This window comes from Mirounga angustirostris, unplaced genomic scaffold (genome assembly GCF_029215605.1).
Source record: "Mirounga angustirostris isolate CCGP_5_RB_7025 unplaced genomic scaffold, mMirAng1.0.hap1 SCAF_5, whole genome shotgun sequence".
Taxonomy (NCBI): domain Eukaryota; kingdom Metazoa; phylum Chordata; class Mammalia; order Carnivora; family Phocidae; genus Mirounga; species Mirounga angustirostris.
Window position 1 is genome coordinate 68,914,701 of NW_026991713.1, and position 17,626 is coordinate 68,932,326.

Genomic DNA, 17,626 nt, shown 5'->3' on the forward strand with positions numbered 1-17,626 from the left:
TTAAAAAGGAAAGAAGGGGGCGCCTGGGTGGCTCAGTTGGTTAGGCGACTGCCTTCGGCTCAGGTCATGATCCTGGAGTCCCGGGATCGAGTCCCGCATCGGGCTCCCTGCTCGGCGGGGAGTCTGCTTCTCCCTCTGACCCTCCCCCCTCTCATGCTCTATCTCATTCTCTCTCAAATAAATGAATAAAATCTTTAAAAAAAAAAAAAAAAAAAAAAAAAAAAAAAAAAAAAAAATAAAAAGGAAAGAAGGGGTGCCTGGATGGGTCAGTTGTTAAGTGTTTGCCTTCAGCTCAGGTCATGATCCCAGGACCCTGGGATTGAGTCCCACACTGGGCTCTCTGTTCAGTGGGAAGCCTGCTTCTCCCTCTCCCTCTCCCCCTGCTTGTGTTCCCTCTCTCACTGTCTCTCTCTCTCTCTCTGTCAAATAAATAAATAAAATCTTTTTAAAAAATAAAAAAAGGAAAGAGATCTGAGGAAAATATGGCAAAATATTGAGATTTAATAGGACTGGTGGTGATTACACACAGATATTCATTATATCATAATTTACTGTATGTTTGGGATAGTTCTTTTAAAATGAGGTGGACACAGCTCTCAGTCACTCTTTTCTACCACACTCACATCTCATTGGCCAGGAGCTGGGTAGGCAAGCCACTGATGGGTCATGGCAGGGAAGTAGCCACTGGACAAAACTCTAGAGTCAAATGCACCAAAGGGTGGGCTTCAGAGAGACTGCTCAGGCCCAGTGAGGAGAAATCAGAGCCCAATCCAGTTATTCTCCTGGTGACTCAGGGATCTTAGAGTAAATGGTATGTGTATGTGTGTGAGTGTGTCTGTGTGTGTGTGTGTCTGTGTCGGCATGGGGTCATAGGGAGAGGGACCAAAGAAGAGGGTCTATTTATGACACATGTCTGTGGAAGCAGGATGGAGTGATGATGCTCCAGTGATATGAAGGAGGCTCCACACAGAACTCTCGGGAGTGGGGACACCAGCAGATGGAATGTGACACATTTTTCTTATTTTCCATGTTGGGAGAACTGGCTCTTTTATCTGAAAACTAACATTGTCCAAGTGTGTGGAAGAAAAGAATGACTTAAGATATGGTCTTGTCTTCCTTCGTGGAGCTCACAGTACATAGGAAGCGGGGTAAGGACAGACAAGCAAATAAGCCATTGTTATGAGGTGTTGTCAGTGTTATGCTGGTGGGCGTGGCACTAAGCAGGTGTCAGAAAAATCCTTTGCATCACCATAGATTGCATGGTTTTTCCTTTGACTTGAAAGAGTGTTTTACCTTGTAAATTTGCAAATTTTCTTTCTCTGCTAGCAGCTTTCAGTCTTTATTGTTGACACAATACTCTGAGTGACAATAGATTGAGAATAAAATAATCAAATCAGAAAATGAACATACACAAATTATACAAAATATAACTTAAAAGCTTCCTCTTGAAAATATTTAAGTCTTTAGGGTAATCGTCCCCCCTCCAAATTATGATGCTACCGTTTATCTATGGCAATAAAAAGCACATCTTATTTTATAGTATAAAATTCTTTCTAACATTACTTCATGTATTAATTTCAAGTTTATGGGGGGGAAAAAGGACTTTTCATTGCTCCATAATTTTGTTCCCTTTTCAAGTTGTTTTCCTGTTATATTTTTCTGTATATATAATGACACAAAATATGTACTTCTAAAAATTATGTTACACAAGTGATATAGATATGTATCAAAGAGATTTTATAATTTTTGAAGGCCTATAAAAGTTTAGCAAGTATCCACTTTTAGACACAGTGTGGAATACCTTAATTATCCAGGCAAAGATTGCAACAGCAAATTCTATTTTTTAGTCCTCTGTTTTCATCATATGACTTAAACTAATAATGGCCAAGTTACCAGAGTGAGGTTAAAAGGACAGACTAAGTTGTCTTCTTTGGGTCTTGAACATTGTAAGTCACCCATGATTCTCAATATGATTTATTGGGTTGACAAGAAAACAAAACAAAACACTTCTTCAAAGTCCAAACTTATGTAAATAAAGTGTAGCATTTCAGTCTTATGGATATCTCTGTGTCTTGGATTCTTTTAAACAAACCCTTTAAAGGAATTGTTTTAGGATTTTCATCAAAATAAGAGTACCTTCTAAACAAAGTGTGCAGTTACTTTGAAGGCCTGCTCTGAAGTTTTAATGGGATTTTCCTGGAGGGAAAACCTGGGGAGAGGGAAAGGAGAGTTTGAGATGTGAAAATCTTGGCTGATATAGTGTGAAAATGAGTATTATTTAGACCATCCATTAGAAAAATTCATTTGAATGAATTTTGCTTTACAAATAAATTATTTTACCCAGCTAGCGTGTAATGTGAATGATTGTTCTTAATTAGATTAGGCCAAGGAGTTAGAATTTAAATAAATAAAGCAATTAGCAAAATTCCCTGTTGGCCTTTTTTTTTTTTTTCTGAGGCACTCCTCAAATTTCTGGGTCATCATAGCTGTAAAATAAATTCTAAGACTAAAAATCTCTGTGACCTTAGGTCTCAGATTTGTCATTTTTATTCTGTGCTTTTTGTGTCATGCAGAGAAAAACATCTTTCTGGGAATTATTTTGCATTGGAATATACCATAGAAGCAGCAGTTTTGTTTCAAAATAAACTTTTTTTCTAATAGAAAAGAAAAAGGTTGCTAGTCTATCTTAGGAAAGGAAGCTTACTGGCAAAAACAGCCATGGTCCTCTTTCATGAAGCATTCTTTTCTAGAGTTATTAGCTTCAAACATAATGGTAATGCTGATACCGACAGACAAGCCAGAAAACTCTAGCTCTACTCTTTAATTTCATAGAAGACAGTCCTATCTGACTTTAATATCTGACAATATTTTTATGAATAAATAAGGTGGTTTTCTTTTGTACAATGAAGTTTATTTTACAAGACCATAGCTTGATAGACCCATATTGGTTTTGTTTATCCTGGCTCTGGGGAAAGGGTCTGTGCTCTGTTTCTGATAAATTTCCCCTTGTTTTCAGTTATGACAGATATTCCTTTGAATATGGTGTATGAAAATATTCTAGCATCAAACCAAGGATATCTAACCTTATTTATGTCTGTATTCTGTCCTTAAACACAAACAGCTGTGCACACATACATCTGTCTCACGTCTGACCAAGTACTGCTGTCCAGGACTTCATATACACAAATAAATGTTCCCCCTTTTATGGGAAATCGTGGCTGGCGCAGCAGGAGTTTCAAAACCCACATGCATTTTTCAAATCTTACTTGCACAAACAAAAAGAGGAAAAATACAGACAAACCAGGTTTGGAATTGCTGACGTTTAGAGTCAGTACCAAATGGCTGAAGAATCCCTATTTTGATCGAGAGAGAGAGAGAAAGAGAGAATGTTTAAAAGAATTATAATTTGTCAAATCTTTTAGAGCCTAACTTATGCCTTTGAAAAAGAAAAGTGATTCTACAGTCTTCATTAGGGCAGCTTTCTGTATGATTATGAGAAAGCAACTTACTGACTGATCATTAGTAAGACCAGATGAGCAAAATGTCTGAACCATTCCTTGGCATCATTATTAAACACGTTGAGAAGTCACAGGTCAAGCAGAGATTCAAGAAATTCTTCATTCTAATGATAGAATTAGGAGATATTTTTGTTTTTATTTCATTCATTAGGCTTGTATGTGTTCCCCAATTTTCTCTAATGAACATGAACTACTTTTATAATCAGTAAAAAAAGTTACTAAAAATAATTTCCTATACTTTGCCTTGAGGTTGATAGATCGAACTAGCTATGTTAAAGGCTGTGGACAGATTTTTAAAAATATACATTGCTGGGGCACCTGGGTAGCTCAGTTGGTTGGGCGACTGCCTTCGGCTCGGGTCATGATCCCGGAGTCCTGGGATCGAGTCCCACATCGGGCTCCCGGCTCAGTGGGGAGCCTGCTTCTCCCTCTGACCCTCTCCCCTCTCATGCTGTTTCTCTCTCTCTCAAATAAATAAATAAATAAAATCTTTAAAAATATATATATACATTGCTACCTTAGTACATTTTTAGAAAAATGTTTTATTCTTTGTTTCACCTTTTCTGGAAAAAAGGAGCTCACACCACCCTTTAGAATTAATTCCAAAATAAAATGAGCAAATGAAATCAAGGGGCAGAACGTATTAGAAGCAAGTGGGAAATCACAAAAATCTCCTGCAAAATATTACCTAGTTTGTGAACTTTGGCATACTTCTAGTTATGTTATAGTAGATGGCTCTATTTTGTTTAGGGTATTCATTTATAAATTAATTTTTCTATACTTGTAAAAGTCAAATGACTCATCTAAGGAAATTTGAAATCTCTCTCAAGGATTTGTAAATTATTTCTATTCTGATCACCAGTTCAAGATGGCAGATAGAGCATATGTGTTTAATTTACCATGCCCCTCAACCTCATTAAAGTACAGTAAAGATGCACTAAAGAAAATAAGTCTATAACAGCACAGGGATATCAGTGGCCCAGAGATGATGAGGAATCCCAACTGAAAGATAGGTGTGAGATTTAAAACTTTCTGAAGCACAAACCAGTGGGAATTCATTCTTCCTGATAGAACCTCCACTATTTCTGTTTGGGACAGTGATGGGAGGGGGAAAAAAAGGCTATAAATTGATTAAGGGACTGTATGCTTGAAAACAAGGTATTATTTATTTTCCTTTTTTTAATTTAAATTGAATTAGCCAACTTACAGTACATCATTAGTTTCAGGTGTAGTGTTCAATAAATTATCAGTTGCGTATAACACCAGGTGCTCATCACATCACGTGCCCTCCTTAACACCTATCACCCAGTTATCCCATACCCCCACCCACCTCCCCTCCAGCAACCCTCAGTTTGTTTCCTATAGTTAAGAGTCTCTCATGGATTTTCTCCCTCTCTGATGACTTCCCATTCTGTTTTCCCTCCCTTCCCCTATGATCCTCTGCCCTTTTTTTATATTCCACATATGAGTGAAACCATATGATAATTGTCTTTCTCTGATTGACTTATTTCACTCAGCATAATACCCTACAGTTCCATCCACGTCAATGTAAATGGTAAGTATTCATCCTTTCTGATGGCTGAGTAATATTCCATTGTGTGTGTGTGTGTATAGTGTGTGTGTGTATATATATATACCTATTCATCTGTCGATGGACATCTCGGCTCTTTCCACAGTTTGGCTATTGTGGACATTGCTGTTATGAACATTGGGGTGCAGGTGCCCCTTCAGATCACTACATTTCTATCGTTGGGATAAATGCCTAGTAGTGCAATTGCTGCATCATAGGGTAGCTTTATTTTTAACTTCTTGAGGAACCTCAAGATACCGTTTTCCAGAGTGGCTGCACCAGCTTGCATTCCCACCAACAGTGTAAGAGGTTTCCCCTTTCTCCACATCCTTGCTAACATTTGTTGGAAAACAAGATATTATTAAATACAAACTAAATCTACAAACTCCAACCCCAACTCTAATGCATACAAAGACCTTAAGAGCAGGCTAAACAAATATCCTCTAAAAGAGATGAAAAACTATGCAGAGGAGGGCAAGTTAGGGGGGTTAGTGGTGGTTAGTCCTGATTTCACCTGCCAGCTCCCAGCCCATGCAATGCAAAAGGAAGCTTATCAGTTGAACACTCGAGAACATCTGCTCGAGAGGAAACAGGTAATTCAGAGAAGAGAATAAAAGCTAATGTATATCTGTGCATGTGTATGTGTGATACTATTTAATATAGAGATTCTGAAAGAGGGAGGATCCTTCTTCCTTTAGGATTTTAAGCCATAACTGTGCAGGCTTGGAGAGGCCAGCTCCAGTTTCCAGGAATGAAGCAAGATCCATCCCCTGGATACCCCCCTTATGTAATTAACAAATTACCTTTATAAAAGTAATATGATTAGAAATACATTTTAAAGTATAGAATCAGCAATGTCTATATAAAATAAGTTACAAACACAGACTTTAAATTCTCTCCTTTCCCCAATCCAAACTGCCTGGGTTCACATCCTGTTCTAACCATGCAGTGGCTGGGTTACCTTAGGCAAGCTGCTTCAATTCTCTGTGCCTTAGTTCCCTCCTCTATAAAAAGAGCACATACCCCATGGTATATTTGTGAAGATTAGATGAGCTAATATACTTACAGTGTATATAGAGCAGACGCTGGCCCATAGTACTCACTATATTAGTATTAGGGTTGTTATTATGAAGGAATTATTATATAAAGGAAGGAGTTGTTGCAAATACCAGGGAAAACTTTGAAGAGCATGAAAGAAAAAATAAGAAAATCTTCACCTGCATGAAAATTTAAGTATCTCTGTTTTGATAAAATATAGGTGGGATGCAATAAAAATGAAGCAATAAGACCAAACTTGGAACTCTTCTTTCTGAGGAACAGCAAAAACAAAAAGAAGTAAATTGAGAAGGCATCTGTAGAACCCCAATAATCTGCCCAAATCAGAAGAGTTGAGAACTGGACATGCAGGGGGCCACAGGCAAATAAAGGTCAGATCATTTGACTTCATATTTTGGCTCTATTCTAATATTAATTTATTCTTCCACTAATTTATCCATTTATTCAATAAATATACACTGAGTCTCTACTGTGTGTGGGGCACTGTGCAAAACAGAGTCTACCATGTAGAACTTAATGTCTAATGAGGAAGTTAGATGTTACACATAAACATTTAACTACAAATTATAGGTGTTTTGAAGGAAAGGAATAGGGCACAATGATGATGAAAACAGTGTAAATTAATGTATATTAGGATAAGACAGGATAGAATCAAGAACCAGATTCACACAACTTTAGAAACTTGATAAATGTCAGGTAAAGGGATGGAGAAAGGAAAGACTATCCAATATATTTTATCAGAATAGTTTGTCATTCAGGGCACCTAGATGGCTCAGTTGGTTACTCATCTGACTCTTGATATCAGCTCAGCTCTTGATCTCAGGGTCGTGAGTTCGGGCCATGCATTGAGCTCCACACTGGGTGTGGAGCCTACTTAAAAAAAGAAAAGAATAGTTTGTTACTCAGATTGGGAAAAAATGAAATCATATTATTACCTTTCACCATACACAAATATAAATTGCAGGAGATTAGTAGTGAAACTGTAAAAAAAGAAAAACTTCAGTATTAGAAATAGAAGAAAAATAGAATATATTCCTGACCTTTATATAGGGAAGAATTTCTTGGGTCACAAGGATCGTATACCATTAAAATATCTATAAGGATGACTAAATAAAAATATACATTTTCAGTATAATCGATGAAGGTTTTTATCTCTAGAAAATATGAAGAACTATAAATATATAACAAAATGAAAAAATAAGGCAATGGAAAAATGGTCAAAGGGCTAAACAGACAATTCAGAAAAAATCAAAACAAAACAAAAGTAGACCCTAGAGAGCTTTGGCCTCTCTGATTATCTTGGAGACAAAATCAACTTGCACCTCTGATGGTTATTCTGACCAGTGTAAGTGTGAAAAGATGTTCAGCCTCATTAGTGTCCATGCTCTCCAGTCACAGTCCACCAGGAACATACCCAGGGTTGAACAATTTGGGTTTCTTACTTGTTGCACGAAGGACGATGCTCACTTTGGAGAACCGGGAGGTACTCAAGTAAGAGGGGCTAGAAAGACCTTGTGGATTTAGCCTTGTGTTAGGTGGTTTGGGAGAGGGCTTAAGAAGGGTGGCTTCACTCTGAGTTGTATAGGAGTGGGACAAATGAATGATCATGTATTTTATTAAGTCTTATTTAGAAGGAGAGAAGTCTAGAATGAGTCTAAAGATGTAATTGATACAGAAGAAGCTGTCAGTCATATTAGCTGGAGAGGGATGTTTGGTCATTTTTGTTGACCAGTGTTCATGTTTTTGTCTATATTCAGGCATGAGTTACTTAACTGTGTAGTAAGCACTGCTAATTGTGGTCTGATCCATCACCACCATGGAATGGCCATGTTTGATGTTGACATTCTGCGAAATTGTTTGCATTCAACTTGAAAGCATCAAAGTCAAATTATTATAATAGGAAAAAGTTGGAAACTACCTAAATCGAATTATTATAATGGGAAAAAGTTGGAAACTACCTAAATGTCCATCAGCAGGGGAAAATGGGTATAAAACAATATGGAACATTAAAAACATACCAACCGAAATTATATATATGGCATATAATTTTAAGTATACAAAGATTATATATGTAGAATAGAATTCTTTAAAACATACAAAAGATACAACATATTGTTAATGAATATATATATTTGTGATGAAATTATAAAATATTTATGGGCATAATTGGCTACAAATTTAAGATAGTGGTTACATCTGGGAAGGAAAGAAAGTAAACTGGGGAAAGGGTACACTGTAAGCTTCAACAATCTGAAATACTTTATTTAAAAAAAGATTTTAAAAAAATTAAGGCAAAAATGCCAACATTTGATAAATTTCAGTTGTGGGTGCATGAGTGGTTATTTATTATTTATATTTGATGCTTGATTTTTTTCATAATTCTAGAAAATCAAATCATAGTTTCAGGAACTTACACAACAAAATCTTTTGGAATCCTTCTTCATCCTCTGGAGAAAGTCTACTCACAGCTCCCTGTAGTAAAAGTTGGAATCACCCATAAAATAATATCCTTGCAAGAGGGGTCTGTCAACCTCATGCCAGCTTTAAAAGTAGACTTTAGGTAGAGTTTATATGGAATGAGTCTGCTCCTATGCTTGAAGTTCTTGAAGAAAAAGAAGAGAAGATCCTGAAGTCTAAAAACAGCTTGGTAAGCTAACTGCCAGAGGCCCTAGCTGAGTTATGCAAGCCTCTTAGAATTACAACCAACACATCCTGTTTATCTCATTAGTAGTTAGAAATGCCCCCCGGGTAGTAATTTAAATGTGGTTTAGGACCCTTGTATGAGTGATCTGAACAATCAGATTAAGGAGATTAAGGCAGGAAAGTGGAATGTTAACTATTCCACTGGTCTTCTCCATTCTCTGGGTTTGGTCCATCGGTTATAACCTACCAACGCGTATTTTCAGAAAGTAAGAAGAAAACATGAAAATCTATTCTAGTGAAAGGAAATATTATTTTTTGGTATGATTATAATAAGTCTCACTTTCTGGATTGAAATACAGTTTTCAAAACAACATCTTTATTATGTGAAAATTTCTTAAATTAAAAAGATTTTAAAACTACTTTAACTACAATATCATGTTGAGGAAAAACGGCATAAGTTTACAAGTTGATTGGAGCCCTAATGTTTCTTTTCCAAATTAAAGATGCTCAGCTCTTTTACTTGACTTTGAGTTTACTTACAGACCAAATTTTTTTTTACACTGTTGAGTATTACTTCTTTATCAAAGAAAACTGACAATCATTATGAGTTTATTTGCAAGCTTAATTATGGGACTTGACAGATTTCAGACCATTATTTATAAAATATTCCAAGCAGCTTTACTAGATAAAATTCTACTGAGTCTGTATTTTTAAAAATCAATTTCTTTTGGTTCTGTGAACATTTGGAAAGGTAATGGTATGAAGTTTAAAATTCTGCAGGAACACATGGCACAGCTGTCACAATGAATCAAAAATTCACAAAAAGTGGTTGATTCCAAAAGATATTTTTAATGAAACAGAAGAAAAGCATTAAAAAGTGTTAACGAAAAATTTTTCAGGATACTTGCTAAAGATGGTAGGAAATATTTTTGTCAAGGGAGTTTTGCATTAGGAAGAGAGATTGGGTTTATCTCTAAATAGGACAAGGATAAGTAGAGATTTATAACCAAAGTACAGGATGGGGGACAGTGGATGGAAAATTACTAAGAGGGAATACCAAAGCTAAGGGGGTTTGTCAGGACAGGATTCTTGCGGAAGGTAAGCCAGAGTGATTAGATATCATTAAACTGACCCAGTAGGATTCTTGCTAAGACCGGCCTAAGTCCGCCAAGGACAGAGCCTAAGGTTGGGACCTAATCAAAAAGGGTCTCTGAGGAATCTGACTCAGGTTTGGCCAAGGAGAGAGAGACTTTATCAAATGTTAGTATAAATATGTGGCTAGCCCTTGGGAAGAAACCATGTTAGAGTGTCAAGCATTTGGAATAAAATGATATAAGATATAAATCCTAAACTCTTCAGCATGGCCTGCAAAGCTCTTTGGTATCTGGCCATGATTCTAGGCTTTAACTCTCTAGTCAACAGCTCTAATAACCGAAAAGAAATAAAAACATTACCAATCATGGACAGAATTGCCCAGTAGTCCATAGCCACCTGTATCTCAGGGAAACCTTTTTCAGTCGGGTTGATGACAGTCCAGTGAGAAGCTCCAATGGTAACACATTGGTGGGAGGGGAAGTAGTATGTGACCCTACACGGCAGGATCTACAGTGGTAAACGAACAACAAACAACAGCCGTTGTTTCCTTCACTCTGAGGCCTTAGTCAACACAACTTATAATACAAGACCCAAGGTCACATAGTCATGGATAAGATGCTTCTATCTGTTCTGCTGCCTTAAAATAACTGGAGAGTAATGGCTCCCATACTTCTCAGTGTAGACTGCTGAACGGACTGAGCCACCTAAGCGCCCCCAGAGAGGGATTTTTAAATTCGTGAGCCAAGAACAAGCAGAAACAGTCCTAAATAAATAAAATTATTTAAATGCACATCTATTTCATCTCTAGTCTATAAATAAGTGTGTACATGGAGTGGTCAAAGTGAGGACCCTGGATTCAGACTGAAGTCAGAATTAGAATCTAGCTCCTTCACATATTAGCTGTGTGATTTTGGATAACTTATTTCACTGTGCCTCAGTTTCCTCATTATAGAATGAGGTAATAGGATCATCATAATATAATTATAATGTTATGAGGATCAAAGGCAATAAATAAATTTTTAGTGCTCAGCATAGAAAGATGTAAAAATAGTAACTATTACCATTACTATTACTATTATGGTTTGTTCTTGTATCTCCACACCCTACCACCTCACTTTGTGTATAATTTATATTTAACAGATATTTGTTGAATTAATTCCAAAGTCAAAATAATAATTGTCTGTTAAGTTTTAGCTAAATCTGGTTAGAGACCAGTGAGTGAGATGTCCAGGCTCCCTTTTTGTAACTCTTGGCGCCGTTGCTCATAAAAATCATAGCTGGGACATAAAGAAAGCTGACAATGGTGGCTATTTAACCTCTCCCAGTAAGCCACTGACTGGTTTAGAATGATATAGGACAGTGACATCTGCATAAATCTCCATTCTACAATTCAACGAAGCTTAAATAGCCAAAGGAGAGCTAATTTGTAAGTTGCAAATGCCTGGCACAGAATTGTCACTTTTCAGAAGATTTGAGAAGAGCCTAAGGATGAGCTCAGTCATTTTGAGAAATTGTTATAAAATCATTTAGAATGTTCCTAAACATAAATACTCATGGCCCATGGGGAAAAATGTGTCTGTAAGACACTCCAGCATATTGTATATTGGTTTATGGAACTGTCAATATTCAAATTGATTCTAGGTCTCCAGATTGTTTTATCTCAGCTGCAGAACAGAGAGAAGCAGATCCTAAGTGTGTTCTGAGAGATAAGTCACATTAGACATGTGAAGCAAAGTCATTTTTCTGATACGAGAGGAAGATCCAAGAGCCAAATAGAACAAATATAATAGTGTGACATATGAATAAGAGCCAAGGCCAAGAACAACCAAAAAGTAGCACATCATCACAGAATGGGAATTTGGGAAGGACATACAGATGGCCCAACATGCTTCCAGCAAGGCAGTAATTTACTGAGATTTAGCTCTTTTCAAAGGGTGGAGGATAGCCTTGAATGCCTAAGCAGCATCTTTGGCTTTTCAATTTAAGAATCTCTTAATCTCCATGCTGGAAGGATTCAGTGATGACTAAAAATGGCTATTACTCACTGAGAAGATGGACAGTGAGATGGTTGACATCATTATCTTAGGAGCCAGCAGTGTGGGTTTAAGTCCTGGCTCTGCAGGGGGCTCGCTGTGTGAGGACAGCTACTTACTTTCCCTGTGCCTCTGTTTGTTCAGTTCTATACATGGGGGGATAACGTTAACATGCCTCCATTATAGAGCTGTCACGAGGATTAAATGAATTATCTCCACTCTCTCAGGATGTCTTTTCTGACATATTGTAATAGTATTATCATCCAAGAAAATCAAGAAGTTTCCCAATACTCTAGGTAGATAGCACTGCAATTTTTAAAAATTCAGTGTTTACCTAGAAGGTCTTAAAAGCAGTATTGGAAGCTGATGTTCTGAGTGACCTACATTTGTTTCTCAGTGCAATTGCATATGTAACTGGCTTCTGTCCCAATTCACTGGACATTTATAGATGTATTTGTTTCTCTAAAGATGTAGTCAAATGTCTAAACAAGATATCTTTAAACTACTCATATATAGTCTTGGTGGACTAGAATAACTGGGTCAGATTATTGTGGACCCTGTGTTTTGGGGAACTTTTGATGTTCTAAAACTTTCAAGTTTATAATTGTTAGAAATTTAACATTATCCTGGGTCTTATATTGGATATATTAGGTATGGAAGAGTGTCCAGCACAAAATATCCTTTTTAGAACTTCAGACCTTTCACAAGTCTTCAATGTGAGCTCTGTTGATAAAAGATGACATTTATGGGAAATTAATATTGTTTTAACAGAAAGTTTCAGTTCTTGCCTTATTCCTCTTTCCCTGCCCCCAGTTCCTGTTGGATCTACTAATGGGCTCTTTAGCAGGTTTTGGCCTGTTCCAGTTCTTGAGCCAACTCTGACTGGGGCAGGAAGTAATGTCAGCCAAGTCTTCTGAGGGGGGTTCAAATTGAGTCATGCTGGAGGCCAGCCTGGTTTACTGGACCAAAGTGGGAGTCTACGTAGCTGCATCCCCTCTGGGCCTTTCCCTCCTCCCTCCCACCCTCTCTCATGTTAGATCAGACTTCTACCTCTTATTCCACTATTCAGAATACTTTGTGAAAGCAACAGAGACTTAGCAGTTTTTATAGTTCCTGTCACTATACTCATGTTAATGAATGTATTGCTGCAATATGCTGTATTAGATGATTAACTCTCAGGTTGTGTGTGTGTGTGTGTGTGTGTGCGTGTGTATGTTGGGGAAGGGCATTGAAGGAAAAATAGGCAACAGAAGTGGCTAGAAAAAGTTTGAGTCTTTGGTTTGATTTAGAGTAAGCTCATCAGGGCCTATACCTAACTTCTTGTGAGTGGGATGATATAATAGCCCAAATAGTCACATGACAAAATTTGCTTTCATGTGAATTTACTATTCTCTCTGGGATAACTGACAATTCAGTACAATATAAGATTTCCTGAAATCTCTCTGAGTATTCACCGTTAATGCTACACTCAAAACATCCGTTATTCACGCAACTTTATTTACATATCTACTGAGCATGTCCACTGTGCTAGGCATTAGGGAAACACAAGTGAGTGAGGGTAAAAGCATCCATGTTGTGGAGACAAGAGTGATGGAGAAAGTGCTATTGAAGTACAGGATAGGAGTTCCTCACTTTTCCCAGGACATGGAGTGCCAGGGACATTTCCCACACTAAGGCCTGAGGGAATGAATGAACATTGTCCAGTCATTCAGTGGATATTTACTCAATGGATAGAGTCATGAAGTACAACGTCTGAAGCCGTTGACCTCACGGCACTTACATTCTAGTGATGGGAACAACAACAAACATAATAAATAACATAGGTGTTTTCAGTGGTGATAAAGGCAGCAGGGAAGAAGGAATGGGAGTTTATGGAGTAGATAGAACAGAGCTAGGCTGGCTGGGAAGGGGTTAACTGAAGGGAATTTGAGGAGAAGGCGTGAGCCTCCTTCCTATCTGAAGGAAGAGCCATCCAGGCAGAGGGACACTGGAAGCTGGACACAGGAGCAGTGGTGGGGCCAGACTGGCTGGAGCAGAGCATAGATAAAGAAATAGGAGATGAGGGCAGTGGTGGGATGTGGTGCCCTTTGGGTCATTTGCAGTCAGTTTGGCTTTTACTTGGCGTGAACTGGAAAGACACTAGGAGCAACAAGATCTAATTTGTACCCTTACAAGATCACTTTGCCTACTGTGCTGAGAAGAAACCTAAAGGGAAGAAAGCTTGCAGAAATGTACTATTTTGATGCCTATTGCATGTCAGGGGCTGGGATGGTAACCCTGCCCTCAGGAACTAACCTTCTCGTCATGAGAGAGAAACTTGAACTGATTCTGTAAATAGTATGTATGTCTAATGATAGACATTGATTGTTGACTTGTATGGCAGTCACCCCTGATTTTCGTTTAGGGATCCAACTCTTTCCCCCTCTCTGACTAGGTGGTTTGATGGACCCCACTGACCAGTTAAGGGAGGGATTGTAACCTAGGCCTAAGCCAATCAACAAAGGCCATCCTTCTAGCACAAATTTGGGGATGAGCTTGTGACTCAAACCCATCCATGAAGCTCCAATCCAAATGGATCTGGGACTTCGTACATTGGTGTCATTCTTCTGCGATGAAGATGAAGGATCTGGATATGCCGTAGCCATCTTGTGCCTTCATAAGGGCTGACAATGAAACCACATTAGCTTGTAATTTGCATGTTTTGTTTGCTTAAGTTTGGGGAGAATATAGCTAGTACTTTTATTTTTATAAGTCAAATTTTTATTATTTTTCTATAGTGTTCAACAAAGTAACAAGCTTTAAAAAAATAGTTTCTCATGCTCAGGTGGTGCTTCTCACCAAAGAGTATTGTGTTGAGTAGAAGTAAAACCAAGAAAAGACAAGAAAGACTTCAAGAAGTCCTCCCTTATTGGGACAAAATCATGAATCATTTCAACACTGACCATAGTTCAAAGGGCCAAAAATCAAGAAGAGGAATTCAAAAGAATCAAAAGGAACATCCAGAACACAGAGATATGAAAATTGCTTTTTATTTATTTATTTATTTTATTATTTTTAAAAGATTTTATTTATTTATTTGAGAGAGAGAATGAGATAGAGAGAGCATGAGAGGGGGGAGGGTCAGAGGGAGAAGCAGACTCCCTGCTGAGCAGGGAGCCCGATGCGGGACTCGATCCCGGGACTCCAGGATCATGACCTGAGCCGAAGGCAGTCGCTTAACCAACTGAGCCACCCAGGCGCCCGAAAATTGCTTTTTAAATTATAAAGTATTCTGCTTGACTAATTCAGAACCCAAAAGGAGGAGTTTGTGCCTTTTGTATAATGTGGAGCTTTTGAAGATACCTTTAAAGAAATCATTTGGATGCCTGACCTTTGAAAACAGCTTCTCCTCTAGGACTGTACTTTGACTGCTTCTGAAAATATTTAAGCTAAAATAACGGGATTTATTTAACTATTTTCCTCATTCAAATACACATCAACATTGCAGAGGTACAAGTTCACTTTCCCTGCTGCATTTTAGCTTTGCAAGAGCTCTTTTAAAAATTGTAGAGTAAAATTTAAACATGATACACTATATACATACATGGTATATGTTGCAGAATTGAGACTTGCTTAATACTAATCACAATTACTATTTATTAAGTCCCTCCTAAATGTCAGAAATTTTGTATGTTTCCTAACTCTTAAAACAAACCCTTAAAATTTGTATTGTATTTCCTATTTTTACATAAGAATTGAAATTGAGGCAGTATGTGAAGTATGTGAATTGCCCACCTTCAAATAGCTGGCAGATGGGTGGTCTGGGGGAGGGTTGGAGAGTTTTCGGCCAGGCACTGTATTCAGCACTTTACATGTGTTCCTTCTTTTTAATTTTTACAGCATTCCTTAAAAATGAGGAGACCTAAGAGGAGATTCAATAAAGAGAGAGGCAAGACTTATCCTAGGATGGCCTGACTCCAGAACCCATGATCGTACCAGTGTGTAGTTTGTCTTTCTAAACGACTTCTGAATTTTCCGCTTGAAAGCATGTCTGAAGCTCAAAATAGGTTGTACTTGATTTCTCATTTGTTATTTTTCACCCAAGAGTTCAAAATTGGACCTAAAGAAATGAGCATTGTTTACATCTCTCCTGAAGAACTTTGGCTTCAAAAATTGATGTGTGCCAAAATTCTGGGTTATTAGTTTGTTAAGGCCTGACAGTCTTTAGATCCTTTCCTTACCCATGGAACACTTTTTGGATAGTCGGACATTTGGACACATGTGGAGTACTTAGTACTGCAGCATTGGGTTGAGATGGCCTTGGGATGATGCTTAGCTTCAGAAATTACTAGTTATGTGACTTTGGTCAATTAGACAACCTCTCAGGTCTAAAAGGAATTCTTACCACCATAAAGGATAGTATAGTTAAAATCAATTCCCATTTGTCAGGTTTATGGGTCCTCAACACAGTAAATGTGAGAAAATTTAGTGGCAAATTTAACACATGGAATGATTTCACTGATAATATCAATAAAGGGGAGAAAATAGATCTAATCAGGGAAGCTTTATCTTTTAAAAATCATTGAAGATATTTAGAAGTTTGTTTTGGACTTATACTTTTTTGTGTTAAGTCCTCAAAAGTACCAACAGATATTAAAGAACCATGGCAAAGAATGGGTTTTTATGTTTAGGAAGAACTAGGCTTATTAGTATTTGTATCTAACAGTTCTCAGATGGCTAACTTGGACAATGATGTATAAACAAGTTCTAAATTGCCAGTCAGTTGAAGGACAATCTAGGTGAAGTAATCAAAAATATATTTTTATCAAAGAAGATTTTCCTTTTGTAAAATGCACAATTATTTACAATAATTTGATTCATTCCGGAGACAATCCAGACCAAAAGATGAATGGCAATTCAATTATTTTCTGATTTGTAATTTATTTTACCCATTTGCTGAAAATTTGGAACCCAAATTTGGAATCTCATGTTTTAATATAGCTTCTTAAATGGGTCTCTGTTAGTCGTATTTGTTGTTGTTTGTGATTTTCTCTCTCTTATTCTATCAAAATCTGTTATCCTTATGGGACCAATAAACAAATTCATGAGTTCGAGTCAAAAATCATAGCAGTCTACGGTTAGGATTCATATTACTTCGGGATTGGAAGGCATAAAGCTAACGAGAGAAATAATCATTGTGCAATTTTAGGAATTATACATTCTTTCTACAAATATTTATTGAAACCCTAGTAAATGCTAAGAATGAACAGAATGGCTAAGAGTGCAGACTCTGGAGCCAGACTGTCTGTGTGAAAATCCAGGCCCTACCACTCACTCTCTGTGTGTGACCTGGGGCAAGTTTCTTCGTTTTCTTGCTCCTATTTCCTCACCTGTACAATGGGGATGGTAATAATAATAACATCTCATGCATATTGAAGGTAATTGAGATCAAACAAATCAATGTAAGTGAAAGATTAAGAACAGTGCCTGCCACCTTATTAAGCTTGCATGAAGTAGTTAGAGAATGATTGTCATTATAATTATGGCAAGGAACCAGATCTGGGCAATTGCCTTCACAGCACTGAGAGGCATTGTATTTAGACTGTAGAACTGATATTCATCAAAGACTTTTTATGTTCCATGTACAATAGATGTACTTTTTATGTTCCAGGTACAATAGAATTTTATGTTCCAGGTACAATAGATGTACTTTTATGTTCCAGGTACAATAG

At 37.3% G+C, this 17,626-nt stretch overlaps 1 long non-coding RNA gene across 1 annotated transcript; it reads left to right on the plus strand.

Moving 5' to 3' along the window:
• Window positions 1-242: 242 nt before the first annotated feature.
• LOC123843833 (uncharacterized) lies at window positions 243-16,272 on the plus strand. The gene is made up of 3 exons (XR_006790645.3): window positions 243-1,148; window positions 6,347-6,515; window positions 15,795-16,272. It is a non-coding gene; the product is annotated as an uncharacterized LOC123843833 (long non-coding RNA).
• The last annotated feature ends 1,354 nt before the right edge of the window (window positions 16,273-17,626 follow it).